Raw genomic sequence first — 9496 nt, 5'->3', positions numbered from 1 at the left:
CTTTAAAAATAAATGAATAAATAAATAATCTTTCACCTCTGGCCCTAATTACATTGATGTGTGTATGTGCGCGTGTATGTGGCGGTAATACAGACATTTTCCACTGTGTCTGAGCCTGCCCAAAACAGAGGAAGAGGTGATATTTTTACACAATGATGACTATCCACGGCAGACATTTTACTTTTTCAAGAAAGTGCAATGCAAGAGACACAAACCATTTCTGCCACCAGCAGATAGAAATATTTAACAGTTTTGGATCGGAGGATTATACACAAGAGTTATATTATTATAAACATATTGTCAAAGATGGAAGAAGCAACAAAAAATAGGGTTCAAATTATCACTTCTGGAAACCCAAAAAAACCCAATAAATTCCTTTTCTAAAGTCCTTCAGGAAAAAAGGGAAGTGCTTGGCAGAACCAGGAGGAAAACATGAAAATGTACGCCCAAAATGGGCGGAGTGCTGTAAGTGGCCTCTTCAGATTAAATACAGAAAATCTCTGTTTTTGCGCGAGGGGTCTATTTCTTTTTTTGAACTACGCAAGCCTTTTCCATAGAAACAGGAGTTTAAACTACATTAAAAATAAATTGTAAGAGTGCAATAAATTATAATGCGTTTTGGGTGAGCTGCAAATATGTATGAGGTACATTGTACCAGAGACTTAGAGCTGCTGTCGGATTGGCCTATTGATTAAGACCCATTTTAAATACAAAGAACAAACATACGTGTGATACGTAGAAGTAATGCAACACAGTACAAACACATCCCACTGACCAAGTTCAATTCACATTTCAGTCATATTCAAAGTAATTTATGTCAGACTACAACAAATCATTTTTTAATTCCTTTGAACTGGATAACTGCAAGACTTTGTTTCATTTAAAATGCATTTAATATAATGTGTATGTAGAGTTGGAGATCACAGGACTTATTGTGAAACCATCTAAAGAAGATCATCATCTTGCAATGTCATTTTCAAATGAGTGTGAAGCAAAAATAAAAAATATAATATCAATTTCCTGACAATAACTAATAAAAGTATTTACGGTATTTCAGACTTAAAACGTATTATCAAACAATGAGAATTAAATCGTTGTTCAACATTTCTCCTCTTGTTTGGGACATTTCACCACGAAGGCCGGTGTGGCTGGTAACCATGCCCTGACCCACTGCGCCCGTACACCCCGCCCCACTGCGCCCATCCGCTGTGCCAAGGGTAACTCTACTAAACTCCACTTTAAATGCAGGTTCGTTTAGAGCTCTCAACCTGTTCTTGACAACCTCACGTTTTGTCCCGGGGAGGGGGGGGCAGTGAGAGATCCCCGCGCCGCAGCCTACACCCGAGCCCCCTACTGTCAGCGTCTTCATATTTACAGGCCACTTATCACTCTCCCCGAGGGCCGCCGTGACCGCCGGCCCCTTAAGCGCGTTACGGGGAAGGTCAACGCAATTGACGGGGGAGGTTAATTAAGCGAGTGCCGCTCAAGAGCAGGTCGAGTGGGGGGGGTTCGGCGCGTCCGTCCTCGCCGTCAGAGGAATGCCTCGCCTTCAAGGACGTGCCCGCTCCTTCCGACGCGGCGCCCCCCTCCTACCCTGAAACACTTGAAAATGACCTTCAGCTTCCGCTCCTGCGGGATCAGTTCTGTTGAATCAGCCGCAATCACCTCGCCTCGAGTAAGGAAATCACAAATTAAAAACGTCAGTTAAAAACACACCTTGCTGTCCTCTTGAATGCTCAGCAGCAGAACACTTTTGTCTTAAGTGACTCAGTCACAGTCAGGTGGAGTTTTAGGACATTGCAATATAGATGTCATGACGACGGCCCTGGGCTCCGGGTGTAACATGGAGATTCGGCCCCTTTCTCTACCCCTGCCCTTCTCCTGTTTCTCACTGCTTGTCACTCCAACATGATTTCCGATCAAACACTCTTTGAAATACGGGGGCAAATTTTGTGTGCGCCCGCACGCAGCTCCGCTAAGCAGTGGAACGAGCTCTCCTGCTTAACCCCCCCCGGGTTAAGCCCCCACTGCCCAACCCCCCCTGTTGCCTCCCCTCTTTGTAAGTCCTCAGACACACACGCACAGACATCCACATACAGGAAGAAGTTCAAGAACACCGATGTATTTACATCTGAAAACTCTGCTTTCAAATTAAAACAATCCAGTCAGTGAAAAATATGTTTCGCGAAGATATAAAAGATTCAACAAACGAAACAAACAAAGAAAGGATTTTAGGATGAACTGGGAACAAACCGTTACTGGATAGCATCTTGAAACCAAGCTGAACTATCATATCAGAAGAGTCCAAGGATTTTATATCTGTAATTATATAGTAATAAATAAATAAGTCTATGCTGTTTTGCGACAAGGGAAATAGAGGTCAGGAGCCCCTGATCTACAGTAAGGTATAATTAAGATAGTTATTTTACTGTTTTTTTTACATTCCTACTCATTATTTTATATTTTAATTTTTTACATAGATGTAGTTCAGCAGAGAGGCAGAGGTCAGAAGGGCTTTTGGGAGGGACAAGCTGAGGAGGTCAACATAGAGGGATATAGGAAACAAAACATATTGATGCTGTCACAGGGTGATGGCAAAGGATTTTCCTTCACAAAGCTGTGCTGTTGTTGTTGTTGTCGTTGTTTTTATCTTGAAGAGCTGAGTGCCAGGATCGGTACATCCGCCGAATGCTTCGCTTAACGATCGATATTTACTCAATAAGGGACGTGGAAGGTCCCCACGACCATTGTGGTTTCATGCAACCCAAACGGGATTCCTCTGACAGTCCTCTTTTTCTTCTCCCCTTGTGTGAGCGGCTATTCTGATGGAGAGCAACGACCCCAAACTTAAGCGGTGTACACACTGCCAGATAATAAAGCAGATCATGGCCCCTATTCCACGCTTCCTTCCCATAACCGTGAGCAAAGTCTCAAATTTTATAAGTGTTTTTTACCTCCCCCCAATCCGCTCAGAGGTCCGTCCTGGCCGCAACGATCGCAAATCACAAAGATTAAACATGTTCAAGATTTATGATCCGATATCCTGTAGTATGGGGGGGGGGGCAAGCTGACGGAAACAGAAGAAGTTAATACAAAAAAACAAACACACAAAAGCAGCCATGGTGGAAAATGCTGATGCTGCGAGAGCATAAAGTAACATGTTCAGTCCATGTTGATGTCCAACATTGTTTTTGACTTTTTCGTTTTTGGATCGTCTGTAAAAGAATAGTGTGTATAATACAGTTGTTAATCCTAGCCTGTCTCCCGCCGTGTTTGTATACTCTAAAGTCATGTTTGATTGCTGGAGATGTCCGGTTTCGGGAGTCAGGACTCTGGTCATCTTGCACATCATGCCTTCATGTCAAATCTTTGCGGAATGGATTTTGGTGAGTGTTTGTGTGTCGTTTTCTGTATTGGGGCAATCGTTTCTCTCCAAACACTGTACTGGTGAATTTATCATGACACGGTATGTCGTTATGTGTGGGGTCACTCACATTCTCCAAATTAAGATTAAGATTTGAATAATCTTGTAGTGTGGGCCCTGCTTCAGTTTGGTGAATTTACAGTGTGCATTTCATACGGTACACGCCAGGCATTTCCTTTCAACGTTTCCACAATTTCTGACCTGATCAGGGAAAGGGGTATTCTTGCGCTTTGAAAAACCTGCTGCTTAGCGAGTACAACAGTCCCACAATCCGTAGAGGAGGCAAAGTGCGAGAAGTAAGGGAAATGTCGAAATGCAACGAATGAATTAATGAACGAATGCAATGAACAAATGAACGAATGAATGAACAAATTAATGAATGAATTAATGAACGAATGCAATGAATGAATGAATGAACAAATTAATGAATGCGATGAATGAATGAACAAATGAACAAATGAATAAATGCAACGAATGAATGAATGAATGAATGAATGAGTGATATTTTCTGCTTTGCCGTAGAACTTGTCGTGTAGGTTGTTGTCATCAGGCCACAAATTGAAACAAGCCCCCGGTGATGTGATGTGGCCCTGGTTGTCATGGCAGCTAAACCTGTAATGCTCTGTTAGTGCCCTAATTCACCCGATGGAACCCAAAGAGACGGATCACTGAGCGCCAGGACGAGAGGGCTGATGATGACATGATGCGTCTGGCCTTTGCTGCGCTGCATTTATTTCCCGGGTTTCGTTGTAGTATAGAAGAGTGTTTCACAAATCTCCGCACCTGTCTTTTTGCTATGAGAAAAAGTTAGCACGATGGCGGTCAAACCGCCACTGTCCTTTATAATTTGTTTTAATGTTGTGGTCTTCATAACTTAGCATGCGTCAGTTATTTTACTCCTTGAAGTAAAAAATAACTACCAAATTTATAGTTTTTACAGTTTCACATCTTACAGCGTGTGTTGTGTGTTTTAGATTTTTTTCAAGTTACTTAATTCAATTTCAAAAGAAGAAGAGACATAAAACATGGAATTAACAAACACAAAATACGACAAAATGAATTTACGCTGACCTGTATTACCGTACTTATCAATGAGACAAGGAGAAAATTAAAAGGTACTCTGGGTTTCTGACTATATTGTTCAAAATTTCCAAAACACAAAAATAGAGACAATATTAAGAATGCACAATTGTGAGCTATCATCCATAAAAGGGTGAGGAGAGGTCTGTGCTGACCATTAACATTTTTGCCACCAGCTTTGTTGTTTTACATCTCTGAGCTGCCATTTCCTTTTTTAAAAGCTCTGTGTTTGGCTGAGACCTGTTGATTATAAAAGCAGAATTATTCTCTTCTGCAGGACCTCAAAGTCATTGCAGGTGATGGCGAGCCATCTTGTCCTCTTTCTTAGGTTGGTTTTCGGGTTAAACTCAACTAAAAGTGTTTAATTGCAAACCTCATATTGAGGATTTCACATCAGTAAACTGTTTACATTCATTAATATTCATTCTGTGAGTATAGCAGTATATGTACAGTAGCAGTGTGGCTTAGCCAAAGGCCTCCATCAAAAAGTCTCCCTCAAAGACACAGATTCAAATCGCACCTAGTTACAAATATTTAGACACAACGCCAGTCGTGTCACGGCGCCACTGCTATCAAGGCAAAATCCTGTCATGACGTTTTTCCATGCAATTAGTAATTACACAATTTACTCACACGCTGTTTCTTGGCATGCATGTTTCTATTTTTCTTTCTTCATAATTGCAGCAGTTCAACCAATCAAAGGGGAGGGGCGCCACCAAATTGGTGCTGTTGATTGGCTTCATGATGCCCTGGCATGTCTTAGATTCAATTGCAATGTTAACACTACAGATACCTGCATTACAGCACAAATAGAAAGTTTCCAAATAGACACAACAGGTAGAGAAAGCATCCCAAACACATCTGAATACGAGACAAAGTAACACGCAGATTTTGTAAAGTATTAGGTTCAAGGGGGGCCCCGTCGTTCCCCGCCCCTTGCAGGCTGCCCGGCTCAGGTGCTGATCAGCCTCTGGTTGCAGGTTCCTTTGAGTGATTTGTCATGGCCCGGGCCACGCCCGATGTGCTGTTACGTGCCCACTAGGCGGGGGAAAGGGGGTGGGCGGCGGGGGTGAGGATGAGATGCTAGTTCTGTTTGCCAGACGGTCACCCAGAGGCTGAGGCTCTGTCTGCTCCTTGGCAACGGTGAGGCCAGCGCCTCCTCCTCCCGCCAAGAGGGAGAGGAGGCTCCATCCTGGGGAGCAGGAAGAAGAGCCCCCCCCCAGCAGACCTCTCTGCAGGCTATTCATTAGCTGCAGTCATCAGGAGGTCATGCCTGAATAAGATGATTGGACAGTTATGGGGGCGAGCAAAGATGTAGGAACACACACACACACACACACACACACACACACACACACAGACAGACACACACACACACACACACACAGACACACACACACAAGTTGCTTGAGTATCGGTATCTATACACATATTCACAAACAGACAGACACATTAAAATATTATGTCTATCTCTCTATCTATCTATCTATCTATCTATCTATCTATCTATCTATCTATCTATCTATCTATCTATCTATCTATTTATCTATCTATCTATCTATCTATCTATTTATCTATCAGGGGAGTTCTAGAGACAGAGGGATTGTAAAATCTATTGTCTGGTCGCTGTAGCTGTGACCCTTGACCTTTCTATTATCATCTGTTTGTAATGCTCATTATCTGGGAATTCAGGCTCACATTTTGCACCTATTAAAAAGCCAATGTGGATTGGAGTGGGAGAACGCCTGTGGAAAGATAACACGGTGTAAACGCACGCATGCATGTTGTATTACTGGGGTGCTTTTTGGTGTAAAGCAGGAATGTTGCCCTGGGCTGAGATTCCTTTGTAGGCAGGTCGTCTTTTCTCACTCATTGTTCATCAAACGGCACACGCTTCGTCTTTAGACCAAACGCATCTGAGCACTGATGCTGAATGAGCCAATTTGTTTCACTTCTGACCAGAAAGCAGGGTCTTTTCTTTCTCTTTTTTTTTTCAGTTGGTTTGCCACAATCAGATTTCTATTGGTGAGTGGCATCGCTCTCCTCATTAGAAATTCATTCTGAATGGCGTCCTATTATCTTAGCCTCTAGATGTGTGAATAGATTTACAAGCATTAGGACGGGCTCTTTGTGTTTTCCATGTGTGGAGAAGGCCCTGGCCCCTTTGTGCGCATGAGGCATCAGGGCTCCGGAATCAGCTGCCCCCCCCTCCCACCCCGGTCCCTCAAACACCACCTTGCACCCGAATAGAAGCTGTCTGCTTGAAGGAGGCAACCATGATATTGGGCCTTGTCTATCTATCTATCTAAATGGTAAATTGACTGCATTTATTTAGTGTTTTCTTGCAAAGACAGAGGGCTTTACAATACATGACTCACATTCACCCCATTCACACACACATCCATACATTGTGCAAGGCGCACACCTGCTCATTGAGAACAGTTAGGGTACTTGCTCAAGGACACTTCGTCATGCTACCAGGAGGAGACAGGAATCGAACCAGGAACCCTCTGGTTACTGGACGACCCGCTCTACCTTCTGAGCCAATTATTATTATTATTATTATTATTATTATTATTATTATTATTATTATTATTATTATTATTGTAATTTATATAAAATATCGATTCATGTTTGAACGAATGGATGGATGGCTAGATAGATGGATGAATAGATTAATAAGTACAGTGCTTTTGGGGTTACGATCCCCTTTCTCCATCTCTAGGTCGCCGGGCAGAATTAAGTAGCTTTTGCACTTTAAGGACCTTTCCCATCACCAGAGTGATTAGGGCTTAGCACGAGCCCAGTTAATCACAGTCACCTGTATCCCCGCCATCTGCCACGCCCACCTGACCTTGGAAATGTTGTCAGAGGTCCGAAGAGACTCGCAGTTAATAGGAACAGAGCACTCTGATCTCTATTCTGAGGTGAACAGTGGCTTAGTTCTTAATTCTTAATATCCAAATGATCAGCAAGGACCCAGGACATGCACTTGACCAAACAATGACACAGAGAGAAAAGATGGAGCACAGATCTCATCTCCTCGGGTTAGGATTCATACAGAACACGACTGGCCCAAAAACACTGGAATAATTCTGATTTCCCTGAACGTGGTGGCTTTAAGTGTGTGATTATATTGAGCGATATGTTACAGCGAGAACTCCGGATACAACAAAAACCAGTTATAACTCGTCTGACGGGGATTGAATTGGCTGGTTGTGTCTTATATATTTCTATATTATTTTAGGTAAGCAGCCCTAACACGAAACACCTCTATTCCATTTCATTAAAGATTGTCATTGCAATAAATAATCTAATTTATTAATGTAATACATTCTTTCTGAATTTGTTATTCTGTATTGGGGAAGCCCACATGTCAATAAAATAAATTTAAAAAAAGTTCTAAATACCTTCTAAATACAGAACAGTGTAAATAATGAGGGGGAGACCCACAAAAATATATATTGTAAGCTTAACACAGTCTTCCAGAACCATTGAATTCCTTTTATTGGGTCACATATGGGCATGATCTATGTCTCAGGGCATTCCATGACATGAAGCAAGCAGCACAAACCCTGGACACCAGGCTGCCAAATGACGGACTGGGCCGGGCATTTTTCTCCCCGGAATCATATCTCACGATGGAGACGCATGTCAAACACAGCCGATGGAACTTTTTCCGCAAGGGGCAAATAGCGCAATAGCCGAAGCGACAAAGCTGCACTCAAACACATTGTTCTGGTGTTTGTGTTTGCTCGTCTCTGCCTTGCCGCCTCGTCTCGTCCGCCCACTTGTTGACACTCGATGGCACACCCACCCCTGACACCAGCACCTGCCAGCCTGGAAAAAAAATGCCTGGACCTTTGTTTGACTTCCCTTAGCCTACAGAGAGAGAGAGAGAGTGAGAGAGAGACCTTGTTTACATTGTCCTTTCTTTTCTTTGTTTGGGAGTGGTGGAGATTAGAGGAGGCGCGTGCTGTGCCCTGCTCTCTGGCAGGGGCAGCTGAAAGAGCACAGCCGTGATGGAGAGATGAGTGGAGGAGGAGGAGGAGTTTGATTAGAGTGAGGGGGATTCCTGCTGGTGAAGTCACCAGGATTCTACTTTTAACGATTACTATCAACCTGGTGCTCTAATCCGGATCTGCAGATGTACATTTTATTCACTTTAACAGCCACCTCCAGTATTTTTGCATCTTTGAATCATTTCAATGTTTCCTCTTAGGTTCCGTGCTGGGATAAATCCACAATTCCACAGTCACTGCCAACGAGTTTAAAAGTTATCCTGTTAATCTTCTGTTAAAATGTTGCTTTGCAAAAATAAATAAATAAATGAGCCGTGATTATCCAAGCTGCTCACCTTGGAATTAAACAATTTATTCACACTCATTCCGCCTCTTTGTGAATGAATGACCGTAGCGTTTTGATGACATCTACATTAAGAAAATCCTCCTTCCTCGGTGTTGCATTCAACGCATTTTATTTACTCCTTAAATGATAGAAATTTACAAGAGCCTATTGTAAGTGGATGGGTGACTGGGTGGATGGATGGTTGGATGATGAATGATGGATGGATGGATGGAAAGATGGATGGACCATCCCTCCTCTCCCCACACACACAGCCAGGGTATAACATGACTCCCAGGGCCTGGCAGCATCACCGTATTATGCAGCGATGTATGTACAGTATGTATGTATGGATGTATGGATGAAGGGATGTATGTATGGATGTATGGATGAAGGGATGTATGTATGGATGTATGGATGAAGGGATATATGAATGGATGGATGGATGGATGGATAGAAAGATGGATGGGTGGATGGATGGATGGGTGGATGGATTGATGGATGGATGGATGGAAAGATGGATGGATTTATGTAAAGATGGATGGATGGAAAGATGGATGGATGGATGGATGGATGGACAGGTGGATGGCCACCCCCCCTCCCCACACACACAGCCAGGGTATGGCATCACTCCCAGGGCCTGGTAGC

Source organism: Zeus faber, assembly GCF_960531495.2.
Source record: "Zeus faber genome assembly, chromosome: 2".
NCBI lineage: Eukaryota > Metazoa > Chordata > Actinopteri > Zeiformes > Zeidae > Zeus > Zeus faber.
This window is presented reverse-complemented; position numbering follows the sequence as displayed.